Genomic DNA, 27,003 nt, shown 5'->3' on the forward strand with positions numbered 1-27,003 from the left:
CCTCCGACGTTGGCATTGGCCCCAGCTTCCTGCTTCCCCTCCTCCAGGGCTACCCTAACTGGTACCAGCCACCGTGGCTTGGAGCATTGAGGTCTCTGGACTAGGCAAAAACGTGGTCTTCCTGTGCCCACCATAGATGTGAAGGTGCTATTGGGGCTTTCCTGGGTTCCCTCTGACAGCCCCATGCCTACCCAGGGTAACACAGGTGCAGGAACCAGCCCGGCCCATCTGTGAAACTCACCACACCACAGGGCCTCTTGTTTGGATTCAGCTGCTTGGCACAGCCCCAGTGCCCAGGAGCAGAGAGGAGCTTTCCCAGGTGCAAACCCTCAGAAGCCTGGGAGCCCAGCCTATGTGTGCCCACGTGCCCGGGGCAGATGCTCCACTCAGTGCCAAGGCCCTCTTAGCCCTCTCCAAGCTGCCGGCTCTGTAGCCATGATACATCTGGGATAGACAAAAATGAGGATGAGGGTGACACTGGGAGAGGAAAGGAGCAGGTGAGATTTCTACTGGGATTCATGAAGCCCTGGAGTAGGGTCTCAGCAAGACCAGCACTAGGCCTGATTCACAGCAAGAAAACACTGCCCACACCTCACCAGCTCCTGAGGCACCCTAATAGCCGCTAGCCTCATGCATATGATGCTTTTCAGGCTGCTCTTAGATGTTGAATTTTATTCCCATAACATTGCCATAATCGAGATAAGGCAGATCGTATATTAATCCATTTTATGAATGAGGAAACTGAGGTAGGATTTCAATATCTATTTCTGGAAGGCCTCACAAGGAATGTGAAGGTATACAAAAATAAATGAGCAAAATCACGTATTATGAAGCCAGCTAAGCTGACAGCCCAGCTCCCAGAGACCTCACATCACACCGTCCTTACCTACATCACACGGTTTCCCGTGCTCAACTCAGAATGAAGAGACACAGTGGTGGCTAAAGGCAGACGTTCTTCCCCAAGGACAGCTACTGGAGGAAGCAGTGAGGAAAGGAGAGTGGGCAATGTGTGAAGTGGACTGTGGCCCGGCCTATGTGCCTGGTACTGGGGCATGGCCTGCATGTGCAGACCGTGTGAAGGCTGTTGTTTCTGTGTGCACATGGCATGTGTGCATGTCATGCAGAATCATGTAGAATGTGTGTTCTGTTTTTAGGCCTGTACATACGTACATCTATTCTGTGTGTTTATATGGATGTGCTAGGAAAGGGCATATCATAAGTTCCAATTGTGTCTGGTAACATGTATAGACGGCAGATCTGCAGGCCTGAAAGAGAAAAAGAAGATGAGTCTGCTGTGATCCCAGCACTTTGGGAGGCCAAGGTGGGTAGATCACGAGGTCAGGAGTTCAACACCAGCCTGGCCAAGATGGTGAAACCTCGTCTCTACTAAAAGTACAAAAATTACCCCGGTTTGGTGGTGGGTCCTGCAATCCCAGCTACGTCGGAGGCTGAGGCAAAGAAGTGCTTGAATCCAGGAGGCGGAGGTTGCAGTGAGCCGAGATGGCACCACGGCACTCCAGTCTGGGTGACAGAGCAAGACTCCGTCAAAGAAAGAGAAAGAGAGAAAGAAGAGTAGAGAAGATATGAGAAGAGAAAGAAGAAGAGAAGAGAAGAGAAAAAAGAAAAGAAAGACGAGGGTGGTTATTTGAAAACGTGAGCAGGGTCTGTACATGTTTGCCGGATGACTGTAAGAGAAGCATTATCACACAGATTCAAGAATGTGCATGTGAGCATAAGCTTGTGGGTGTGGGTGCAGAAGCGTGGACTGTGTATAGCAATGGGTAAGTGTGTAAAGAACTTGGGCACCAACGGTAGAAGGGCATTTCCTGCGGGGTCCCTGCTGAGACGCCAACTCAGGTGCTTCCGCGCCCTCCTTGCATTGGGGTTCTTACAGGGCCGTCCCATGAGTCTGCTCAGAGCCAGGCAGCCCCGGCCACGCCAGTGCCACAGTGCAGCAGCTCCTTATCCATCCATGCCCCTGCCAATTCCGCAGAGGACCCGGCAGAAGCCTCAGTCCCGAGCAGATCAATTGCCGCTAATAACATTTAAATTCTGGCCTGGAGGTGCAGTGGCGGCCCTGGGAAAGAGGAAGGAAAAGGTGGCATGGATTTCAAAGGAGGGACTTGGAGTTAGCAGATCTGATCCCTCGGAGCTGCAGTCTCTAGCCCCGCACCGCACCCCCACCGCCGAGCAGCAAACCCAATCCTGGACCCACCCCTTTGCGTGGAGACCCCAGCTCGGCCAGAAGGCTTCTGCGTGGGAGTGGGTGGGGGTGACAACAGGGCAGTAGCCCCCGCCTCGCTGCAGACCGGCTGCCTCCTCTCCTCTCCTGCACCCTCCCAACCGGAGAGCCAGGGGAGGGGGCGTAGGGGAGTGGGGGCGGTGCGGGACGGGTCTCCGAGCGCGGTGGCCCTCAGGACCCCTTCCCAGACCGGGGCCTGGCACAGCCCCACTTCTCTTCCGCGTCTGGATGCTGGGCTGCGCTGCGCCCTCCGGGTGGAGCCGAGCGGTATAAAGCAGTCGCCGGCCAGCGCTCCGGCAGCTTTGGCCTCCGTCACTGAGGCTGGGGAGCTGCATCCCGGAGCCCGCGGGGAGGGCGGTCTGCAGGAGCAGGGCGGGGGCCGGACGGGCCGGAGGCGGCTGGGAGCTCTTCCCCGGGAAGGCAGGCGGCCGAGGTTGCACTTTGCTCCCTTCCCCTCAGCCAAACACGCACCTGTATAGCAACTTCGAGTTCGAGGCACCGCAGAGCCGGAAGGACCTCGGCGCTGCTGCCTCCGCCCCTCCTGTCCTAAGCCAGAAAGCTGAGACCCAAAGCCGGGAAGGGACTGGGCCAAGGTCAGAGCTCATCCAGGGCCACACCAGCGTGATAACTGGTTAGGGGTTTCCACATGGTTTGTCTACAGTCTGGTGGAATCGGGATTTTTTCAGAAGGCAGTGTCCGGCTCCCCCTGATCCACACTGGTAGAGCACTGTGATTGAAGTTCAGCGGCTTGGCTCTTGCCGGGAGATGCGGCGATGGGGCCGGCAGTGTCGGCGGCGGCCGCGTCCCACACTTCAGACGGGAGCTCTAAAGCCACAGTCCCTGCCTGAGCGTCCTGGAGTTATAGTCCCTCAAATGGCAGGCAGGTTTGTGAATGTTTCTGTGTGCTGAACGTTTTTCTGGAAAAGGGTTCACAGTTTTAATTGATTTACAAAGAGATGTACAACACGGAAGAGACTGAGAATCGTTTCCTTAAAGCAGCAAGAATCTAGGCTCTGGAGAAATCGGATTTTAGGAATCAGCTGCTAGGCACCTTAGCGGCATTCAGAGACATGAAAGGATTGGATTGTTAAGAGTGTGTATTTTGCAACACGAAAGCGCTTCTATGCTCTAGAATGTTAAGTTCTTCAAGGACAGGGCTCTAGTCTATTTGTTCACCTAAGGAATCCTTAGATCCTGGATCAGTGCCTGGGTGTAATCATAGGTGCAAACACACATGTAATTAATTTACTGGTCTGCACAGCACTTCTCTTCCCTTGCCCACTCCCTGGTCTCCAGCAGTCCTGAGAATTACCATCATTTGGGAAACCCTGATGCAAGAATTGCAAGAATTTCTTTGTAATTCAATGTTGACGTTCAGCACCTCTTTTGTCTCGGGTTAAAGACTGATCAAGACGGGCTGATCGGGCAATCCAGCCAAACCCCAAGTTCCAAACAAACGCAGTTTGTGTTGAGCCCCACGACTGCCCAGCACCTTTGGGAAGCCCATTGCTTTCTATGCGGACGCAGAGCTCCCAGAAAGCACAGGTGGATGTGCTCAGCTTGCCTTATGACGTGAATGCCCGAAAACAGAACAGGACTAAAAATTCACTGTCGGAGCCTGCAGCTTGGGAGCCTGAGTTCTCAGGGACAGGAAGAGTTGCTGGTGCAGCAAGGACCAAGCGGACTAGCCTCAGGCTGTGCTCTGGTTCCTCCCTTCTCTGTGGATTCCCTTTGATCCTCCCCTCCTGCCCCACTTTACAGCCTCCACAGCTCAGCTGCTAAATCACTGGGGATTAAGACGCTGGGGGCAGGAGGGGAGGGCAGCTTGTCCTGGGACAGAAGGGGATCCTTTCCTGGGAGGAGTGGGAGGAAGCTGGGGTTCTCAGGGCCCCTGGCTGGGCCAGCCTTCCAGCCCTTGCCCCCATTCACTGAACCCCCTGTGGACAGGCAAGCTCGGAGAGGCAGTTGTGCAAGCTGCTGCTTCTGTCTGGGACTAAAAATAGTCTCCTGTCCACCCATGTCCAGCTCAGGCTGGGCCAGAGCTCCAAAGAGGACTCATGGGCGGTTGGGGGGACAGAAGGTGGAGCCAGAGACAAGTGCCCCCATGGGCAAAGACCAAGTGAGATGGGGGCAGGGAAAGTAGAGTTTGGCCTGCCTCTCAGGTCTGATCTCACCCCAGAAACTCCCTTAAAAAGGAAATAGAGTTTCTCATCCCTGTGTTTCTGAGAGGAAAAGGAGACACAGAGAGGTTGGGTAGGCTGAAAACAGAACAGGACTGAAAATTCACATCTGAGAGCCTGCAGCTTGGGAGCCTGAGTTCTCAGGGACAGGAAGAGAAGAATTCCCGGTGTGGAAAGGACCATGCAGACTAGCCTTAGGCCGGGCTCCAGTTAGATTGTAACATTTATGAAGTGCTTGCCAGACTGTTTTAAGCTCTGTGGATATCAAAGGACCCCATGGTATAGGTATTATAATTATTCCCTTTGACAGTTGAAGAGATGAAGGCCCAGAGACATGAACTCCCAGGGCCATAGAATAGGAGCTGGATTCTACCTGGAGCAGCCTGGGTACAGAGCCCATGCCCCCAAACATGACCACGGCCGAGGCCCACCCAAGACATGGCACGAAGGGGAAGCTGCCAGGGTTGCCATGCTGGAGGGCAGCCCCAACTGAGAGCAGCATCGTGGCCTAGGGCCCACCTTCTGGAAGAGCTCATCACAACCTTGGACACACCACAGGGGCCTAGACCCCGGGCTCCTTGAGCCCCTCCCTCAGATTGACTTCTAATTTTAGGTGAATCCTCTCTAGTCACCACATGCACCCTTGCGTGCCTGCACTTTGTCATCTTCTGAAAAGCTGCAGGACCATGATGCCCGGCTGACTACCAGGGCGCAGGAGCCCCAGAGACCAGAGGAGTACAGGAGCAGGGCCAGGGCCACCTGAGGGCCTGTGGAGTCTGAGTTGTTGAAACGCTTAGATTAAAGCAGATTTAGATTTCACAAAGACAGGGGTGAAGGTGGGTGAAGATAGAGGGAAGGATTTAAAGAGAAAGAGAAAAAGTAGGAAGGAGGGAGAAAGAGGAAAAGAGAAAGAGAGTCACTGAAGACCACTGCAGATAAGCCTCTCTCTCAAGTCAAGGAGCCAAGGAGGGGAAGGCGAGTCTGAGCAGCAGTGGAGACAAGATCTCAGGAGCTCAGGCGGGCAGGGACAGAGCCCTCGCTTCAGCAAGAGTGTGGGCAACAGAGGGCAAGGGGGCCCATGCAGCCTGGGATGGCAGGGTGCTCATATGCACAGCCTTGGTCCTATCCCCTCTCCGATTGCCTCTTTTGAGCTCACCTTGTTTAAGGCCAAAGCACACACCATCCTCCCACGGAGCCACTAATGCAATTAACAAAACACATTCATAAATCTTGCATGGCGTCCGGAGCTGTCTCCTCTCCCTGAGCATGAGGGCCAGCTCCGGAGATGCTGTGCAGAGAGCGGTCTGACCTCTCCTGCATCAGGGCCCCCTGAAAAACGCAGCATAACCCTTAGTAGGACAGCAAGGCCATCCTCTTCTTGGCAACCCCCATTAAAAAATAGAGCAGGACTGGGGTTAGGGAATACAGAGAAATCAGAAGAGGCTTAGAAGGGGGAGATGAAAGCGCATATGTGTTTGCAGGGGGCTGGGGAATAGTTTGTGCCTTCCAAGCTCAAAGAGAGAGCATTCAGCAGAGACCAGAGAAGCACCTCTTTTGGTGGGTGATTTCACCTTGTGAGGACAGAGCACAGGGTGCGTGAGCCCCAGGGCATCTTGGGCAGTGCAGGCGTGACTTGGCGGCACGCTGGTGTTTGTGTTTGCGTGTGTGTGTGCATGCGTGCATGCATGCATGTTCAGTCTGGAAAACTGGTGACTCACTAAAACAGGGAGCTTTCTGATCTGAAGAGCTTATATTCAGCTATTTTTAGCTCATCTTGTCTCCTGGCCCTTTTTTTCCCCTTGTCTGTTTTGAAATGTAGAGAAGTCTGGAGACCATGAATGCTGTGTGTGTATGTGTCTGCTAATTTAAAGCTTGGGCCCAGAGGCGGGTACCCCGAAAGTGCAGAGATAAAGGCACACATGAGATGGATGTGTGTACAGCACACTGACACAGACGGGGTACACATGCTCTTATTCCAGCAAGTACACAAGCGTACCATGTATACATGCAAGTGACAGTGAGGCCAGAAACATCCCTGGAAACTCCGGCCTACACTCTCTCTTCACGTGGGTTGGTGTACAGCTACCCGCTATGCACACTTCATAAGTAGAACTGCCTCCCCACCCCAGCCTTGCCTCACACAACCCAGGTGGGCACACTCCGGTGAGCACATGGCCAGGCACAGTCTGGGCCTACCTTGAGGAGTGGCCCCAGCCCCTGTGCCTTGTTCTCTGTCCAGCCACTCATCCACAAAGTATGACTTCTAGGGAAGGCCTTTCTCTGCTGATTGCCAATAGAAACAAGAAGTGCCAGCTTCTGCATTCCACTTCTCCTGAGACTCATTCAGCCAATTCCACCCATCCACCACCACTGGCCCACACTTCCTCCCCGATCCAGCGGCCATCTGGTTATGTGGGGTCTGGCAACTGCTTGGAGAGGCCAGGCAGGGTTCAAATGCTGTGTGAGCTCCATTCCTCTAGCCTGGAAAGAGGGAGAAAGGAGAGTGAGCTCAGGTTGCCGTCTGCCTAAGTTGAATGTGGAGCAGTCAGGGAGTGGACTACACTCTTCAAGATTCTAGAATGTTGGTGGGTTCCTGGACCTTGACTCTGTGTAGATGGGACTGTATATGCAACCCAGTGTCACAGAACAGAAATGCGTGAACGCTGCCTATGACCAGTGCCTCAGTGATGCTGCATGCCTGGGAAAGAGCACCCACAGCCTCCCTTTCCACACAGCACACAGGCTGTGCACTCACCCACAGCGGCACGTGCCTGCATGCACACACTCTTAGAAGCCTGTGTGAGAGAGAACATGAGCCTTCATTACTCCAGGCACCAAAGCAAGCTCTGAGCTGCATCAGCGCTTGAGTCTGCATTTTATGCATGGCTCACAGGCCCCAGTCAAGGGGGCCAACATGCAGCCATGTGTTGCTCCTTAAGCTGAGGGGCTACGTCAGCCCAGAGGAGGGGCCCTGAGTCTTCCTTGCCTGCCAGGAGGCCCTGTGGTTCCTGCTGTCCAGGGGCTCAGCATCAGCTCCTGGAGGAGTCACTACCCACCTACTGCCCCACTGCATTCCACTCCACACACATTTGGGAGTTCAGTGCTCTGGGCAAAGCGCTCCATGTTGTCATTATGAAAGAGGGACAGCTAGAGTCTCCACCCCCAGACCCTTGCCCCAAGATAGGCTAGCGCAGAAGATGCCTGCACAATTAGCCATGGCAGAACATACCACTTAGGTGGCGTGTGGGCACTAGCCACACATGAGGGAGAATTCTCTCTTCCTCCTGGGGCCTAAAGTCCTTCACAGAGAACAGGACAGGGGGCTTTCACCTGGGCCCTGAATAATGAATCCATCTCCCCAGGTCAAAGAGGAACATCTCAGGTAGGAGACTGGCCTGCATGAAGGAGTGGTATTGGGAAGCATGGACAGGGACTCGTGGGGAGAAAACACATCTTGCCGGAAATGAAGCAGGGCTCAAGCCTGCCTGACTTGCCTCCGGCTCTGTGGCTCTGGCCTCAAGGAGAAGCAATTTTCTTTCCTTTTTTTTTTTTTTTTTTGAGACAGAATTTCTCTCTTGTTACCCAGGCTGGAGTGCAATGGTGAGATCTCAGCTCACCGCAACCTCCGCCTCCTAGGTTCAAGCAATTCTCCTGCCTCAGCCTCCAGAGTAGCTGGGACTACAGGCGTGCACCACCATGCCCAGCTAATTTTTGTATTTTTAGTAGAGACGGGGTTTCACCTTGTTGACCAGGATGGTCTCGATCTCTTGACCTTGTGATCCACCTGCCTCGGTCTCCCAAAGTGCTGGGATAATAGGCGTGAGCCACCTCGCCCAGCCAAGAGAAGCAATTTTCAATTGTCTACCTCTCTTCTTACCCCACGTGGATGGAAAAAGTCTTTGCATCTTAAAAGATCTGGACCCCTTCTGCCTTCTGAGCATCTGTAAGGTGGAGATACTAATAGGGCCTTACCTATAGAGATATTTTGAAGACTAAATGAGAGACCTCATGAAAAGCTGTTAGCACAGAGCTGAGTAAGTAGGCATTGTCATTAGCTATTATTATCGTATTTTATAGGCCACCACACTGATTCTTAACCAATTTTGAGGTCTTTTGGCAATATCTGGGGAGAGGTTTGGTTGTCACAACTTGCAGGAGTAGGAGGGAGGCTACTCCTGGCCCCTAGTGGGTAGGGCCAGCATGCTCCTAAGCACCCACCATGCACAGGGCAGCCGCCACAGCAGAGCAGAGCCCACCCAGAATGCAGAGAGCACAGAGGCTGACAAGCCCTAGGCTGGAGGGTTTCACCTTCTGAAGACAGTGAGGTGACTGATTTTTAAGCAGGGAATGATATAAGAAAATCTAAGTTTTAGAAAGAAAAATGTGGCAAAGTTGTGACATGACTAGAAAGCTCAGCGGGCACACTGCTGGCCTTCAGATGAGACTCGGGGGAGGAGGGCTGGGTCCGCGGCAAGACTGGGAGACTGCATGCACTTCCAGGGTCTTGGCAAGAAGAGATCAGGAGAACTTGCTGAGGGCCAGAGGAAGAAGGGGGCAGGCCTGGGGTAACTGGGGTCCCTACAGTTTCCAGCTCTTGGGCCTAGGCAGGTTGTAATGCCGCCTTTCAATGGCATAGGAAGGGAAGACTCCATTTGGGAACTGTGTCCTCCAGGGCCCTTGGTGGGGGGAAGCACCTCCACCAAGCTGTACGTGAGCCATGGCCCTCCAGTCCATCTGTCCCCCTCAAAGGGGGACCACCCTTCAAGAGACCCTCACCCTGCCCATCAGTGCCCAACAGATGCCTCTCCTTTCCCATACAGCTCCCGCTGAATGATGGCCAGTGAGTCCCTGCAAAACAGCCTCCCAAGGACACCAAGCCACTGAGCTGCAGGATGAAGATGATCTTTCTGGGCTCCTGATGTCCAGGTCCTGTCTCATCTTTCAACGTGTTCAGAGTCCCTGCAGCTTCTGTGGACAGAGAAGAGGTACTGGGGAAGTCCTGGCAGACTTATCGGCAGAGAGACTGAGCCTCCACGCCACCCCAATTCCCCCTGCCCTTTTGACTGAGCTCTGAAGACAAGTTAGAAGAGCTCGGGGAAAAGCTCCAAGCAGTCAACACATCAGCCTGTGAGCATGTGTCATGTACTGTCTCATGCTCAGTGCTGGGAGGACATCCCCATAAATATCACAGCTCGAATTCCCTGGTTGGGAAGGCAAGACTCACAGGTAGAGAACAATCAAAAAACAATTAAAGAGGCCTCTGGCGTCGTCTGAGGAGCCCTGGATAGAAGTTAAACCAGAGTTCTAGCCCCAGGCCTCGGCCTTGAAGTGGGTCCCTGTACCTGCAAAAGCTCTAGCTACACCAAGTTATAGCTGAAGTCTCATCGCCTGGACTGTGAATGGCAGTGGTGCTAATGACCAGTGGGTACTGACTCCTGGAGCACCGTGCTGAGGAGGACTCTGAAGCAGCAGCAGGCTTAGCAGGACTGTGGTGGCCAACTGGCAAGGCCCATGGTAGGTGCCGCCAGGATGTCATGGGGAGGTACCTCCTGCTTTTTTTTTTTGAGACAGAGTCTCGCTCCATCACCAGCTGCCAGGCTGGAGTGCAGTGGCATGATCTCAGCTCATTGCAAACTCCACCCTCTGGGCTCAAGCAATTCTCCTGCCTCAGCCTCCCAAGTAGCTGGGACTACAGGCGCGCGCCACCACTCCCAGCTAATTTTGTATTTTTAGTAGAGACGGGGTTTCACCATGTTGGCCAGGATAGTCTCGATCTCTTGACCTTGTGATTTGCCTGCCTCAGCTTCCCAAAGTGCTGGGATTACAGGCGTGAGCCACAGCGCCTGGCCACCTCTTGCTTTTTAGTCCTTTTGGTTAAGAGAAACCGACTGGGGCCATTTCTAAGGACTCCTCCAGCTCCCAAATGGGATTATTCTATGATGGAAATGTTACATTTCAAGGCACTGGCTGGAAGCACAATGAGGCAAAGCAGGAAGAGATCTGTGTGGGTTGGGATGATCAGGGAAGGCTTTGGGAAGGAGGCGGCACTTTGGTGCGGCCTCAAGGTGGGGGAGTGTGAGTAGCTGTACCGGAGGTGGGAGGACATTTATGTGCATAAAACTGGGGCTGAGCATGGGCTGTTCTTGGTACAGGAGGGAGGCGGCCAGCATCGCTGGAATGAGCTGTCTGGGGCAAGTGTGATTACATATGGGAGCGCACGATGCCTGAGAGCCACCCAGGTTTTCCACAGAGCAAAGCTGATGTTCCGTGCATGCTGGCTTCCAGTCCCCACAGCTCATCTTCCAGGTAAATAATCATCCCAGCCTTCCCTCCAGAAGTGCGAGCAGAGGCATTTTGTGACTTGCTCAGGGCCACCTCTGGCAGGTGCGAGCCCAGCGTTCAGCCTGGGCAGTGCAGTTCTGACGGCTGCAGGCATAACTTCTCTGCTCTAAGCCTTCTCTACTGTTAGAAGCTGGCCAGTGAGGAAACCCAGCAATACCATTGAGACACCATGGCTGGATCTGTGGATTCTAAGGTCCAGGAAGAGGCAGGAACAGCTGTAGACTGAGGAAGGAAGGCCTAGCTTGAGTCATCAGTCACACAAACAGATCCAAGCCAAGAACAGGGCAAGGTGGGCACACATGAAAGAGGTACTGAGTGCCATGGGCTAGGGCTTGTTTTAGACTTCCCCCAAGTCCTAAATAATCTACTGGAAACAATAGAAATGTCCCAGCACTATGGGAATAGGCAAGAAGGTGTGGGAGGGCATGAAATTCCAGGGACTTGGGGCTCAGCTTGTGAGGATGGGAATAGAGCAGTCTGCCACCGTCTTACCACGAGCCCAGAGGCAGAAGGCGACAGCCTAAATAAAAGATTTCATTTCAGACAAAGCATAGCCCTGCCTTAGCCCAGGGCTGCAGCCTCCAGCCATCTCCACACTGTCCCCACCTGGCACCTGGTGGTGCGCTGGGAAACTTTTGCTCTTTCTCCCTCCTTTCCCAGCCCTCTCTCCTTCCTTCCTAACTGGGTTCAGGGAAAGCTCCAGCCTCCACTCGGCTTGGCCTCTATGGCACCCAGAAGGTCCTGTTGTGCACTGCCCTGCCCCCAGGCCCCTAAGCAGGGAAAGAGGCTGTGTCTTCTCTTGCTTGCTTCACCTCTCCCACCACCCTTGTCCCCACCCATCCAGGAATGGATCTCAAACCAGCCTGGGCATGAAACTCTCCAGGCTCTCTCCCAGACATCCTCGCGCCCCTCCCCGCTTGCTGTGATCCCACTCCATCTCAAGTCCCCTCTGCAGTCCTCCCTTCCGGTTTTTCCCTCTGGCTTCTGGGAGACCTCTAGCGCCTACACAACTTCCTGGCATTGAGGAAGGACCGGAGCTGTAACGTGGGGCTAGGAGATCTCAGAACCACCAGCTAGTCCTGCCCTGCCAGTATCCCCTCCTGCTGTTCAGTCTATGCTTGATACCCAGAGGCCTGATTTTGAAACTCTCTTTTGGGGCCACTGGGTCAGACCAGCCCTCCTCATTGTCAGGAAATGTATCCTCATTTCTTACCTTAATTTCTTAACTGTATCCATTCTTTCTTGTTCTGGGAAGTCACCCGGCGTGATGTTGCAATGATGCTACTCCTTAGCACTCTGCTTCCCAACGGAAACAATGCTCCATCTCATCTTTTCCAAAGCTTCAGGCCCCAGCATTTCTCGGACCTGCTGTACTTTTCTCCCTGTAAGTAACAAAGGAGGACAAGCCCCAGCTTCTCTAACATGCCTTCAGCTGCCTGGAAGAGGCCTGTGGAAGGCCCTGCAACTCTCCGCAGACCTCTGGGTGTTGCTGTTTCTTCCCAGTGGCCCTGGTCCCCTCAGCCAGGTGAGTCACCATGATCCTTTCTCCTCCCAGACCTGAAACCTCTCCTCTCCCATCCTTCCTTCTCTTTGTTTCTCTTTGTATTTCTCTTTGTATTTCTCTCCGTTACGCGCACGGGCACATGCATGTCCACACACAAACATTATTTCAGGCCCTATCTGGAGCTGTCACTGACAGAACTCGAATTGTGATAGGCAAATTGGCTTCAGTGTCAGAGACAGGAAGCCCAGTGATGCATCTCCCGGTGCCTGGAGAGTGAGGAGGTAAGAGAGCAGAAATAGGCTGCCTCGGCCAGCAGCATGGGAGCGGGACCGTGGTGGCCAGGGAAGCGGGTCTTCTGTGGCTGGGGCTCAGGCGGCGGAGTTCTGAGGTGCTGGGAGCCCAGCTTGATTCTCACCCGCCACGTGATGTTGGATACAAAAGGAGTTTGGGCACCGCTGAGAGCGCACGCAGCCCTTCCCGAGGGCCTCTCTAAATCAACCCAAGTTCTTTCCTAGTGGGAATCAAACATCTACAGCAGGGACCCTTCGCCCCCAAATGCCACCTCTTATATGTAGGGCGGGTCGCCAGCCCTGGCAGTTAGGAGGGGAGGGGTGAGAGCCGCTGCCGAAAGAGAAGCAGCCGGTCTGATGCCATCATACCTCTGCTTGTCCCCATTACATAAAGCTCCAGCTGACTTGGCGTAATGACTAAGAAAACTTTCCAAACTTTCCGAAGACAGTTGGTGATCCTCTACCCTCCCAGTGACTGGTGAGAACTACCCCCACAGAGAGCCAGGAGAGAGGAAGGCTCCCAGCTCTGGGGCCTGACTCATCGCACACACAAACACTCCCCAGCACTCTTTCCCAAAACAGTTCCCCTCCCACCTATCCACCCTCCTACCGGGGATGGGTGACAAAAATGAACGCCCCAGAGATCTTGCCAAGTTCTGGGCCAAGCTTAGCCCAAGGAGCATGAAATTTCCCATAGAATGGGAAGAGCAGACCCCGCCCCATCCAGAAGCAATGTCCATTGGAAGGAAAATCACCACCTGATTCTACAATGATCACTGTATTATTTTCCAAATAGCTTGGACTAATTTCCCCCAAAGACAAGTTCAAGGTTCTAAAATCATAAAATAGTGCTTAAGGCAATCTGAAAGGTCAACTTTACCCCCTCTCCCCTTCCCCACTTCCATGTATCCACACATCCTTTTATCTCTCTATCTATCTGTTCATCAGATAGTTACTGAGCTCCCACAATTTGTCATGTGCAATGCAAGCAGTAGAGACTTCACACACATAGTGTTTCCTCAAGGTGCTTGTCGTCTAGTGGGTGGGAAAGCAAGTGACAAGGCATTGGAATAAGTGTGACAGCCACAGTGGTGGGAAGAGTGCATGTTCTGGAGGTACTGATAGGGCATGTCACCCCGACCTTGAGCTAGTGGGGGCATTCATGGAGACATACTGGGAGATATTATATATACATAACAAATATAAAAATATATTATAAGTAAATATATAAAAATAAATCTATATTATAAAATAGATAACTATATTCTAGGAAATATATAATATAATGTATGTATAGTTTTTGAGACAGAGTCATGCTGGAGTGCAGTGGTGCAATCTTGGCTACCTGCAACCACTGCTTCCTGGGTTCAAGTGATTATCATGCCTCAGCCTCCTGAGTAGCTGAGACTACAGGCACATGCCACCATGCCCAGCTAATTTTTATATTTTTGGTAGAAACGGGGTTTTGCTATGTTGACCAGGCTAATCTTGAACTCCTGGCCTCAAATGATATACCCACCTCAGCCTCCCAAAGTGCTGGAATGACAGACATAAGCCACTGCACCTGGCCTGGGAAAAATTATATTTCAGTTGAACTATGAAAAATAAGGAAATTTCTTTTCATTCAACAAGAGGTCTGCTCAACACTGAATACAGCTAAAGCATAGTGTCAGGCACGGTGCATGATGATGAATCTAACGTAGGATTCACACATAGAGTTGAATGCCTACATTAAACATACAGTAAAGGTACATGTGACTAGAATAGTCTATGCTTCCAACAAGAAAGAAAAGATCAAAGTTGAGGGATGGCCATCTCAAGTAACCTGACTTAATCATCACACATTATATACATGGATTAAAATATCACATGGACCCCAAAATGTCTATGACATATTAAAAAAACAGAATATATCTCGAAGAACCAGATAATGCTCCCAAAAGAAGGATCCGTGGAGTCCGAGGGAGGCTTTCAGAGAAGGTGAGGGGAAGTTCCCAGCTGGTAAGATTTGCTAAAGCCCCCTGGAAGAAATTTAGGATCACCTTGAGGATGCATAGGATTTAAAGGCACAGATGGCCGGGCGCAGTAGCTCACACCTGTAATCCCAGCACTTTGGAAGGCCGAGACAGGCAGATCACCTGAGGTCAGGAGTTCAAGACCGGCCTGACCAACATGGAGAATCCTTGTCTCTACTAAAAATACAAAATTAGTCGGGTGTGGTGGTGCATGCCTGTAATCTCAGCTACTCAGGAGGCTGAGGCAGGAGAATCACTTGAACCTGGGAGACAGAGGTTGTGGAGAGCCAAGATTGTGCCACTGCACTCCAACCTGGGCAAAAAGAGCAAAACTCCTTCTCTTAAAAAAAAAAAAAAAAAAAAGGATTTAAAAGCACGGATGGAGCGGGAAGGGCATTCTGAGCAAAAGTCATACTGCCCGCAAAGTGTAAGAATCAGTGATGGCTGGGGGAAGAATACACCAGTCTGACCAAGACACGGAACAGGCAGTAGGAGCAGACACAGCTTGAACACAGGCAAAGCCTTAGGACAACTCTTACATTTAAAGCCAGGTCCTGAAGTTTCTCAAGGCCACTCAAGAGTGAGGAGAAGAGCAGGACTTCTGATGTGAACTGCAGCGCTCCTGCACAGGTGACAGACATGCACTTTCCCCTTTGTGACGCTTGGCCCCTCCCTGCTGGAGGAACCCTGTGGCTGACTCCCCCCTCCCCAAGGGGTCTCTGGATGCAAAGCAAGGAGACCCCAGGCTGACAATCCAGGCTTTTCTACTCTGGTAGAACAGCTTTTTAATTTTTTAATTTTTATTTTTTTGGTTAAATACATGGCCAGGCAAGGTGGCTCACACTTTTAATCCCAGTACTTTCAGAGGCTGAAGCAGGAAGATTGCTTGAGACCAGCCTGGGAAACATAATGAGACCTCTTCCTACAAAAATTTTAAAAATTATCTGGGAGTGGTGGCGCACACCTGTGGTCCCAGTTACTTGGGAGGCTGAGGAAGAACGAGGGCATGTGCCCAGGAGTTCAGGCTGCAGTGGGCTATGGTGGTGAAACTGCACTCCGCCTGCATGACGAAGTGAGATCCCGTCTCTACAACACAGTCGATCAATATTTTTTAAAACTCTCTTGAAGAGGGCAGCAAAATTCACCTCACCGACTGAGCTAGGGTCTCACCCTGGCTCCTGACCAGCCCTGTTTGACATATTTGGAATTCCAATGGCTATTTTTTCTTCTTCCTCATCTCCACTTAAATACACTGACTTGCAGCTTTCAGTCTTAGCCCTTTATTGCTTTATGTACATGCCCAGTTCAGGGCTCAAGTCTTCCTGGGTATCTCTGCTTAAGACTGCAAGTTCTTAAAATACTGGGATATTGCCTGTAATCCCAGCACTTTGGGAGGCCGAGGTGAGAGGATCGCCTGCCATCAGGAGTTTGAGACCACCCTGGGCAACTCAGCAAGACCCCATCTCTACAAAAAAATTGAAAAATTAGCTGGACATAGTGGCACATTTCTGTGGTCCCAGCTATTCCGGAGGTTGAGGCAGGAGGATCACTTGAGTGGCAGAGGTGGAGGCTGTAGTGAGTCATGATCTTGCCACTGCACTCACTCCATTCTGGACGACAGAGTGAGACCCTGTCTCCCCGCCAAAAAATACTGGAATACTGTACACAAAATTGCCTTGAAAACTTGAGCACAGAACACCAAACAACTAAGAACTGGTATGGAGAGGGCCGGGGAGGCATAAGGAGCTGCAATAGTAAAAAAAAGTGGCCACACGGTGGCGCAGTGAGGCTGGGAAACGGTGCACAGCGGGCAGGAAACGGACTCCCCGTCTCGGCCACCCGGGGTGGGCAGGAGGCGGCGCGAACTGGCTGCTCCCTCCCGAGAAGGTTTTCTCCCGAGAAGGTTTGCGTCTCAGGGCTTGTCAGTGGGGCCCTGGAACATGGGGAAGACGCACAGAAGTAGTTTTCGCTCTTTGGCCTTCTGCCTCCTTATAAGACCTCTGTGACCAAGAGAGGCCCAGGGGCACCTGAAGGCCACTACAGTTGGATCCTGCTCTGGCAACCCATCCCTCGGTTGGGAGAGGGGGCAGCCCGAGCGCAGGTGGAAAGCCCAGCGACAGGAGGAAGTGCGTGCGTGCGTGCGTGCGTGCGTGCGTGCGTGCGTGCGCACTTGTCCTTGAGGTGCAGAGATTGGTGAGCAAGGTCAAAGATGATTTTTTTCTTAGTCTAATGAGCTCTTGGAAACAAAGCTAATCTCTGCAGGGAAGACACACCCTGGCCATTTGCTGCCGGCCCAGAATTGGATGGTTTAAGAGCCCATCCTACGAGATGGTTTGAATGCTTTTTTTCCTTTCCTTCTTTCTTTTTCTTTCTTGTAGAGATGAGGTCTCGCAATGGTCTTAAACTCATGTACTTGGCCGGGTGTGCTGGACCTGTAATCCCAGCACTTTGGGAGACTGAGATGGGCGGATCACATGAGTTCAGGAGTTCAAGACCAGCTTGGCCAACATGGTGAAACTCCATCTCTGCAAAAATACAAAAATTAGCTAGGCATGATGGTGGGTGCCTGTAATCCCAGCTACTTGGGAGGCTGAGGCACGAGAATCTCTTGAACCTCGGAGATGGAGGTTGCAGTGAGCCGAGATCATGCCATTGCATTCCACCCTGGGCGACAGAGCAAGACTCCATCTCCAAAAAACTCCTAAATTCAAGCGATCTTCCCGTCTCAACCTCCCAAAGTGCTGGCATTACAGATAATAGCCACCCCACCTGGAGGTTTGAATGCTTCTAAAAAGCACAGGAGATTGATGATTACACACTGTATCTATGTATCAAAATATCACATGTATCCCATGTGATAATGTACAATTATCATGTATCATTAAAAAAAAGCACAGGAGAGCTTCCTTTTTGCTTTTATCCAAAACCCTTCCTAGACAGTCCAAGCACATCAAAAATGTTGCCACCGTAGTCCCTACTTGTTACTAAATATACATTCCTGGCCTGGCGCAGTGGCCGATGCCTGTAATCCCCACACTTTGGGAAGCCAAGGCAGTTCAAGACTGGTCTGAGCAACATGGCAAAACCCGCCCCCCCAAAAAAATAGCCACTACAGATGGCATGCACCTGTAGTCCCAACTACTCGGAGGCTGATGTGGAAGGATCACTTGAGCTGGGGAAGTGAGGGCTGCAGTGAGCTGAGATCACACCACTGCATTCCAGCCTGGGTGGACAGAGTAAGACCCTGTCTCAAAAAAGTAATAAGTGAAAAACAAAATTCATTCTGCGAATGCCCTTTCTAGACACCCCTCAATGGCTTTCTGCAAAATGCTGCTCATACGCGCATCCATGCTACTGGAAAGGGGTCCCAATCCAGATGCCAAGAGAGGGTTCTTGGATTGCACTCAAGAAAGAATTCCAGGCAAGTCTGTAACGTGAAAGCAAGTTTATTAAGAAAGGAAAGGAATAAAAGAAGGTAAAGCAGCTCTGAGGGCTGCTGATTGCCCATTTTTATTATTATTTCTTGATTATATGCTAAACAAAGGTTGGATTATTCGTGCCTCCCCTTTTTTGACCATATAGGGTAACTTCTTGACATTGCCATGGCATCCATAAACTGTCATGGCACTAACAGGAGTGTAGCAGTGAGGACAACTAGAAGTCACTCTCTTCACCATCTTGGTTTGGTTGGGTTTTGGCCAGCTTCTTTTCTGAAGCTGTTTTATCAGCACAGTCGTTATGACCTGTATCTTGTGCCCTCCTCCTATCTCATCCTGTGACTTAGAATGCCTAACCTACTAGGAGGGCAGCCCAGCAGGTCTCAGCCCTTTTTTACCCAGCCCCTATTCAAGATGGAATTGCTGTGGGTCAGAGACCTCTAACACACAGATGCCCATAGATCCATCTTCCCCTTAGCCACGCCTCTCACACACAGAGTCACTGCAGCCATGTGTGTCTCCTTCTGAGACAAAATCATGTGCATTTTTCCACTCAGAAAGGGAGGTACACGTGCACACATGCACACACAGAGGACAGGAGGGTGCGGTGCAGACTGGAATGGCAATTCCAGGCAGGCTGGGGCCCCCAAGACATTCGCCTGTGTGAGGAAAGTTTGTTTCCCTCCTGTGTGTGCAGTTCTGGGCTCAAGGTGGAGACGGGGGTGGAAGAGGAGGAAAGGAGAACAGCTTCTCAGAGTCAGGCTGTGACCTCTCCTTCCCTGCTGCGAGGGCAAACAATGGTTGGGAATTCTCTGGGAGGGCAGGAGTGTGAGGAGAACACACCCTGGAGAGGCTCAGCTCTGCTCAGTGTGGGTGGGACAGGAAGGATTGCCTGAGAACACTGAACTTGGCCTTTGCAGGGCAACCAAGAGTCAGGTTTTTGTTGATGCCACAAAGAGAAGTTAGGAGTGTGTGGGTCAGTACATGTGAAAAAAAGGGAGGGAGAGGCAGGAAGAGGACGAGGACAGACATTGAGGTGGAAGTAAGCAACTGAGAACGCATACAAAGTCAGAGGCCAGGAGCCAAGGGGTAGAAATAAGGAATCTCTGACTTAGAAGCCAAAGAATGGGGAGACAGAAACAGCGAGAGGCAAGGGATCCGATCTGGAAAGCACGCAGGGAGAAAGGGGCCCAGAGCAGAGAGGTTGCAGATGGAAGGAAAGAGGGCGGGCGGGCAGGAAGCCCCGCCACTGCAGGAAGGCAGGGAAGGACTGGAGGGCGGGTCAGCTCATCTGTTACTTACAACCACAAGCTCCCCCCAATCCCGATTAACAGGAATTACGTGGCATATGGCTAATCCTCCCTGCCACGGTTATTAATACTTTATAGACACTGCCGAGGGAACCAGGCAGCCTCCTTAGGCCCAAGGCTTCCCCCCAGCCTGCCAGGGCCGATGACCCACACCTGCTGCAGGGGATGCTCTGGCCCAGAGGAGGAGAGGAGGGGAGTGGCTGGAAAGCTTTCTCTAAGTCCTTCAGGGGACTCTGAATCCTCTGGAAGCACATGCCGTGAGCACTTCCTTTTACCAAAATCCACGTGTATGTTGTTGCTTTAAATAGTCACAGAAAGCATGTGATAGGAGAATATATAATATCATTCCTGTTAAAAACTGTTGGCTGCGGTGGTTCATGCCTATAATCCCAGCACTTTGGGAAGCCGAGGCAGGCAAATCACCTGAGGTCAGGAGTTCGAGACTGGCCTGGCCCACATGGTGAAACCCTGTCTCTACTAAAAATACAAAAAATTAGCAGGGCATGATGCATGTACCTGTAATTCCAGCTACTCAGGAGGCTGAGGCAGAAGAATCACTTGAACCTGGGAGGCGGAGGTTGCAGTGAGCCGAGATTGTGCCATTGCACTCCAGCCTGGGCAACAAGAGTGAAACTCCGTCTCAGAAAAAAAAAAAAAAGATAGGAAGCTGAGCATGGTGGCATGCATTTGTACTCCCAGCCACTTGGGAAGCTGAGAAATTTTTTTAATTAGCCAGGAGGATCGCTTGAGCTCAGGAGGTTGAGGTTGCAGTGAGCTGTGATTGCACCACTGCACCCTAGCCTAAGTGACAACGGGAGACTCTGTCTCAAAAACAAAAAGCAAAACAAAACAAAAAACAGGAAAACAAATCCCAGAGAAGAGCAAGGATTTAGTCAAGGACTTCTACTCAATAGCAAAGTCTGTCCTCACTCCCAGCCTAGGGGGCGGAACTGGAGGCTAGCTCACTCCTCCTGGCTTAGGGAGACATAAAAAGATAAGGAGGGGGAGGGGAAGAGAGCAGGGAGGGGAGATGACTTTCTGATAGCGGCTAGTATGGAGCCAGGTGTCCAATGAGCACTTAATGAGTGTTTTGTAACTGATCAGTTGCTGGGCTTTGTCTTAGGTGAGGTGTAAAGTCAAGGGAGATGGTTTGTAGGGAACAAATTGCTCCCATGGGAATTACAGAGGAGTGTGGGAATCAGGTCAGGAAAGGGAAAGAAGCCAAATAAGTGTGCCATTTCAGGCTCATCCCAGCCTTAGCCAACCTTCGGGGGAGGTCTGGGGACAATTACTGCTCAGTTTGTCTCAACTGGTAGCAAGGGAGCTGTGTTTCCATAGATATTCCAAGGGCAGAAATTGCCAGGCATTAGCAGCTCCCTGAGCACAATGGAGAGGTGGCTTTGGTACCCCCAGGCAGTCTTCTGAAGAGAGGTGAGAAACGGGCCAGGTGTGGTGGCTCATGCCTCTAATCCCAGCACTTTGGGAGGCCAAGGTCGGGGAATCACCTGAGGTCAGGAGTTGGAGACCAGCCTGGCCAACATGGTGAAACTCTGTCTCTTCTAAAAATACAAAAACTAGCTAGGTGTGGTGGTGGACACCTGTAATCCCAACTACTCGGGAGGCTGACACAGGAGAATTGCTTGAACCCAGGAGGCAGAAGTTGCAGTGAGGCGAGATCGCAACTGCACTCCAGCATGGGTGACAATCTCCAAAAAAAAAAAGGGAATGGGAGGGTCAGAGCCCCAGCAGGGTCTTGACTGCCTCCACTCTACTGACAGGTCATTGACTTCCTTTTGTAAAATGTTTCTCCCCTTTAGGAGTTCACAGTCTAGCAGCAAGACAGTGGCATGCTCTACACCTATGTTCATATAGAATGTACACAGTGATAAGTGCTATTTCCAAGATAGAACACAGAGCAGGTCATTGAATTCTGGCCAGGGTGGGTCAGGGTGGTATAAAGTGGGTGGAACTTGCTCTGTGCCCGGCCACTCCCCTGTTAGAAAGCCTTCAATAAAGCTCCATCACCCACGTAAAACCTTCAAAATAACTTAGCCTAAATATCAGGGGCTCATGCTAGGTACCCATCCACCTACTACACTATGTGGAAGTCATATATTTCATTTCTATCCTTTTAAGGATTACCCTTAAGCATTTAAAATATAGCCTTTAATTTTGAAAGTTTAAATCTAATTAACCTTGACTGCCCTTTCAATACTCTGAAATTCTTCCAGCTCTAGCTGTTCATGTTACCATTGTCTAATATTTTAGTTTCTGTAACTCTCACAGATAGGTTATTGCTATTACCAGTTTTACAGTCGATACTGACTTACTTATGTTCACCTGCTTCCTACATTTTTTCTCATCCTTGCTCTTTTATCCCATTGCTTCCCCTGGGTACAGATTTGCCTTTTTTTGACTTCAGCTTTTCCTTTAAATCATCCTTTAGCACTTCTTTCAACAGGAGCTGATAAACTGTCTCAAATTTTTTTCCCTTTACTCTTGAATCATCACTGAGCTAACACAGAAACCTGGACTGACTTCTTTTTTACCTTAGCACTTTGAAGCAATTACTTCATTTTGTTCTAGCTTCTACTGTTGTTTCCTCACAAATAGCCAATCTTTTGACCATAACCAACCTTGAGATTTTTCTCTCAGTCTTTGAGTTCTTTGTGTTATGTCTAGGAAAGACCCATGTGACTAGGTGTGACAAAACAAAATGAGGTATCTCTTTATCCTAGGATATTCTATTTAGGATAGCTTCTTCAAGCTAAGAACTCATGTCTTTCACCAAGTCTGGCAACTTCTGAGCCATTCCCTCTTCAATTACTGCCTTTTTGCCCATTTTTATTTTATTTCACTACAACATGTGTCTATAGTGCACATCTCTTAAAATCCCCCCTTTTTTTTCCCCCTGAAACAAAGTCATGCTCTTTTGCCCAGGCTGGAGTACAGTGGCCTGATGTCAGCTCACTGCAGCCTCCACCTCCCAAGTTCAAGCAATTCTCCTGCCTTAGCCTCCCAAGTAGCTGGAATTACAGGTGCCCTCCACCATGATGCTCGGCTAATTTTTATATTTTCAATAGAGACTGAGTTTCACTATGTTGGTTAGGTTGGTCTTGAACTCCTGACCTCAGGTGATCCACCCTCCTCCCAAAGTGCTGGGATTACAGGTGTGAGCCACCATGCCCAGCCAACATCTTTTTTTTTTTTTTTTTTGACGGACTTTGCTCTTGTTGCTCAGGCTGGAGTGCAGTGGCCTGATCTCGGCTCACTGCATCCTCTGCCTCCTGAGTTCAAATAATTCTCCTGCCTTAGCCTACTGAGTAGCTGGGATTACAGGCACCTACCACCATGCCCAGCTAATTTTTTTTGTATTTTTAGTAGAGATGGAGTTTCACCATATTGGCTAGGCTGGTCTCGAACTCCTGACCTCAAGTGATCCACCTGCCTCAGCCACCCAAAGTGCAGAGATGACAGGCGTGAACCACCATGCCTGGCCAACATCTTTTTAATATTTCCATATGTTTACCACCCTGCGTCTCATCCTGGATAGTTTTCTAAGATCCATCTTCTACTTCACAAGTTTTCCTTCAGGCTACGATTTGATTCTCTTGTTGAGAGGTTTTGGGTTTTGGTTTGAGTTTTCCTATGTTTCTCTTTTTCTCATCTGCCTGTTCTTTCCTGGTGTCCTTTTTATATCTCTGTGTTTGCTAGTCCTTTTATCTCTCTGTACTTTGCAAACCCACTTATCTTATTGTCTCTATCGAATCATTCGTCATCTCAGGGTTTGAGAGTGCAATGCTCCTGCCTGTCACGTAGGAACACTGGCTTCCATGTGTCATGTAGATAACGCTGGCTCCCACCTGTCATGTAGGCACACTGGCTTTCACCTGTGGTGCGCAGTTTCCCCTGTGGTTTGTCACCTGTTAACTCCTCTTCATCAGAGATTATTCCATTCTGTGGGGATCACTGATGTTCTGGGACATGCTAGGAACAGTTGTACCTTTTGCTTCCACTGGTTGGTCTAGAGGTTTCTCCAGTGTGACCACAGGTTTTACATTAATTTCTGGGCTTGAGGACTTCCACACCATGGGAGATGGTACAAGTTCACACCCAACACCAGCATGTGATGCAGGCTTGGAGACTCTGTCACCCAGGCTGGAGTGCAGTGGCATGATCCGGGCTCACTGCAACCTCTGCCTACTGGGTTCAAGCGATTCTCCTGCCTCAGCCTTCCAAATGGCTGGGATTGCAGGCACCCGCCATCACACCCGGCTAATTTTTGTCTTTTTAGTAGAGACTGGGTTTCATCATGTTGGCGAGGCTGGTCTCGAACTCCTGACCTCTAGTGATCTTCCAGCCTCAGCTTCCCAATGTGCTGGGATTACAGGTGTGAGCCACTGCATCCGGCTGAGACTTGAGTTCCCACAGGAAATGGTTTTTCTTCTCACCCAGAACCTAGGGCAGAAACTGATGGATGGAGTTTTTTCCTGGCCACCTCCTCCTGAGGGAGCAGGATGTCAGTTCCAAAGTCCTAATTCAGTGGGCCCTTGGGTCTCTCTGACACACTCAGTGATGTTATTTCCGCTCCCCTAGTTCTTTCTAGAGCCTACTCGTCTTCCTCATACTATCGTGGCTCTGACTTGCAAATTTATTTTGGCTTTGAATTCCTTCCTGTTTCCGTCACTTGGAGATGTATTTATCTGTTTCAAGCTCCATGTGCGTTTTAATTTTTCTGCCCTCTAATTCAGAATTTCTCTGTATAATATGGTAGTATGGCAGACTCCATCTTTCTGAGGTTTCCTGAACCCTCAAGAAAAATTAGTGATTTTTCTTCCTGTCTCTTCCAAGGGAACATGAGCTCTTTGAGGGAAAACAAAGAAAACCTGTCCAAGTTATATCTGGTGCTGAGTTCCTGGCTCAGTCCCAGGCACAAACACAATATAATATTTGCTAGATGAATAGTTAGTGTAAGGTGACTATCAAGGGTTACTCCAAGTATTTCTCCATCTTCAGAAAGAAAGTTTTCTCAATTATTCTAAGCATGAAGATATTCTTTCACTCTTAAAATGCTTTAAGGTGGTTCTACAGTGTACACCCTTATGACACCCATGTGAGTGTTTTTCTTAGCATTCTAATGTGTTTCTTGAAAAACGCTGTGTAGTACACACCCCCAGATGCCTGAGATGAGGCTTCCTGAACTGGTGGTCCAACTGGAAGATACGATGTGGAAATCATAACTCTCACATGACGTGTGTAGTGGTAAGCCATGAGTATCTTGGCCAATGGTGAGGGGGTAAAAGAATTTACCAAGGCCAGACGTGGTGGCGCATGCTTGTAATCCCAGCACTTTGGGAGGCCAAGGTGGATGGATCACCTGAGGACAGGAGTTGGAATCTAGACTGGCCAACATGGTGAAGCCTCCTCTTTAACAAAAAATACGAAAATTGGCCAGGTGTGGTGGCGCACTCCTGTAGTCCCAGCTACTGGGGAGGCTGAAGTGGGAGAATTGTGTGCGCGCCCAGGAGGCGGAGGTTACAGTGAGCTGAGATCGCACCATTGCCTTCCTGCCTGGGTGACAGAGTGAGACTCTGTCTCAAAAATAAATAAATAAATAAATTTACCAAGACAGTCGTAGATAAAGAAGGACAGATGTATTAGAGAAAGTAGGAAAGTATTTTGCCAGGGAGCAGTGTGCAGAAGCAGCAGGAGAGGAGCTGACTGCAGGGAGGCAAAGGCTGGCTGGGACTTTACAGGGTGCCTGTTTGGGCAGATTGATAACAACAAGGTAGCAGGGAGCTAACCTGCATTCTTCTGTCCGCCGAGGTGTCTGATAAATTGAGGCTTTTGACAATGAGCAGCAAGTCTGTGAATTCTACACCTTATCTGCTCAGGAGGGCTGCATGTCCTGCGCCATAAAGAAAGGCAGACCTAGAGTTTATCTCCTTCTTCTTTTTGTCTATATGTTCTGGACCACGAAGGAAGGCAGACCTATAGCTTATCTGCTTTCTCTATTGCTTTGCTTTCTCCTGGTCCTGCCAGCCTGACTCCTTTTCCCTAACAAGGACCCCATAGCGTGATGGGTAACATTGTGTTTGCCGAAGAGGACCGTGTTTGTTTGGAAGATAATGTTTAATAGGCATATTTGGGAGAGGAACTAAGGCTTCAGGAAGCTTGGGAATGAAAGGAGATGCTCGGAGGCTAGAGTGGCATTTCGCCACTGAGCCTGAGGGAGAAGGAGAAAGGAAGAGGGTGGAGCCCTTGGGAAGAGGGAGGTCATGTGCTTCCAAACGCCCCCAGTGTGGTGTGACTTTCCCAAACCGGCATGCTGTGTGGTAAAGCATAAAGCACCTTGACAGTATTATACTGAGATACTGAAAAATCCATAATCGTAGTGTGATATTTAATAAAACTTTTCCAGGAATTGATAGCTGAAGCCAAAAATAAATAAATAAATAAATAAAAAAGTAAGCAAAAGTAGTAAAGTTTTGAGTAGCATAATAAAGAAATTGAAATGAATAGGTATATATTTAGAACTCTAAGCCCGAACATTAGAGGATACACACATGGCACGTTTAAAACAATTGACCATTACTAAGCCATGATGTCAGACTCAACAAATGCAAAAGCGTCGATTTTGTGTAGACGTTCTCTGAGCAAGGCAGTCTATGATGGCAACACAGGGCCGGCCTCCATATACGAAGAAGCTTATAAAGCAGACTTCTAAATGATAAGTGGTCAAGTGGAGATGACAAATGAAATTACAAAATACTTGGGACCTAGAGACAATGAAGACAGTATATAGAACAAATTGTGGGAAGTAGCTACTGCAGTACTTACGAAGGATTATAGCCTCAAACATACATGTTAGCAAAGGAAGAGATTGAACACAGCATTAAATTCTAGAAGTCTGAACTAGAACCACAGAGAAAATACGGCGTTACAATCCAATGCAATAGAGTGTGAGCTAGACGCACCCAGTGTTACAGAAGCACACAGGAGGGCCACCTAGATCATCCTGGAGGGGACTCTGGGGCCAGAAAGTTCTACCATGAGGACATGATGCCAGAAGGGGTTCCTAGAGGACACGGTGGTGTTAGGAAACTGACTAGTGTGAAAGGAAAATCAATCTTGGGACCCCCCCAAATCAATAAACTGAAAAGTCAAGCTGGGAACTGTGTCAGGCAAGCCTGCCTCCCATTTTATTCCTAAACGAATAGTTATGAAGATATTAAAGCTAATACCTCCCTCACAGTCTGCCCACAGGGATATTCCTTGTGGGCCTCAAGATCTTTACTCTAAAAATATTTCTGCTGAATTTCACCCTGGCCCTGTAAATTGATAGCTTATCTTCACAGGTACAGGACAGAAAGTCATCCCTCTCTGCTTACCTGAGACAAATGCATATCTGATTGCTTCCTCTGCCCTATTGTTTATGTAAAAATGCAGATTCACGGAGCAGGACTAAGGGATATGTGACTATTCCTCTATCCCTCTCTCACATGTAAGTTGTGTATTCAGTGAAAGGCTGATCAAACACCCAAAATAATGAGATTTTGTCTCTTATCTACCCATGACCTGGAATCCCCCAGTTGTCCTGCCTTTCTGGACCAAACCAATGTGAATCTTACAGATATTGATTGATGTCTCATGTCTCCCTAAAATGTCTAAACCCAAGCTGTG

At 50.0% G+C, this 27,003-nt stretch overlaps 1 protein-coding gene across 1 annotated transcript in view; it reads left to right on the forward strand.

Moving 5' to 3' along the window:
* The window catches only part of JAM3 (junctional adhesion molecule 3), a 107,812-nt gene that overhangs the window by 2,503 nt on the left and 78,306 nt on the right, over positions 1-27,003 (forward strand). The window contains 3 exon segments of the mRNA XM_078339878.1: positions 9,243-9,936; positions 10,575-10,728; positions 12,020-12,289. The gene's annotated coding sequence lies outside the window, so the exon portion shown is untranslated.

Source organism: Callithrix jacchus, chromosome 10, assembly GCF_049354715.1.
Source record: "Callithrix jacchus isolate 240 chromosome 10, calJac240_pri, whole genome shotgun sequence".
Classification (NCBI taxonomy): Eukaryota; Metazoa; Chordata; class Mammalia; order Primates; family Cebidae; genus Callithrix; species Callithrix jacchus.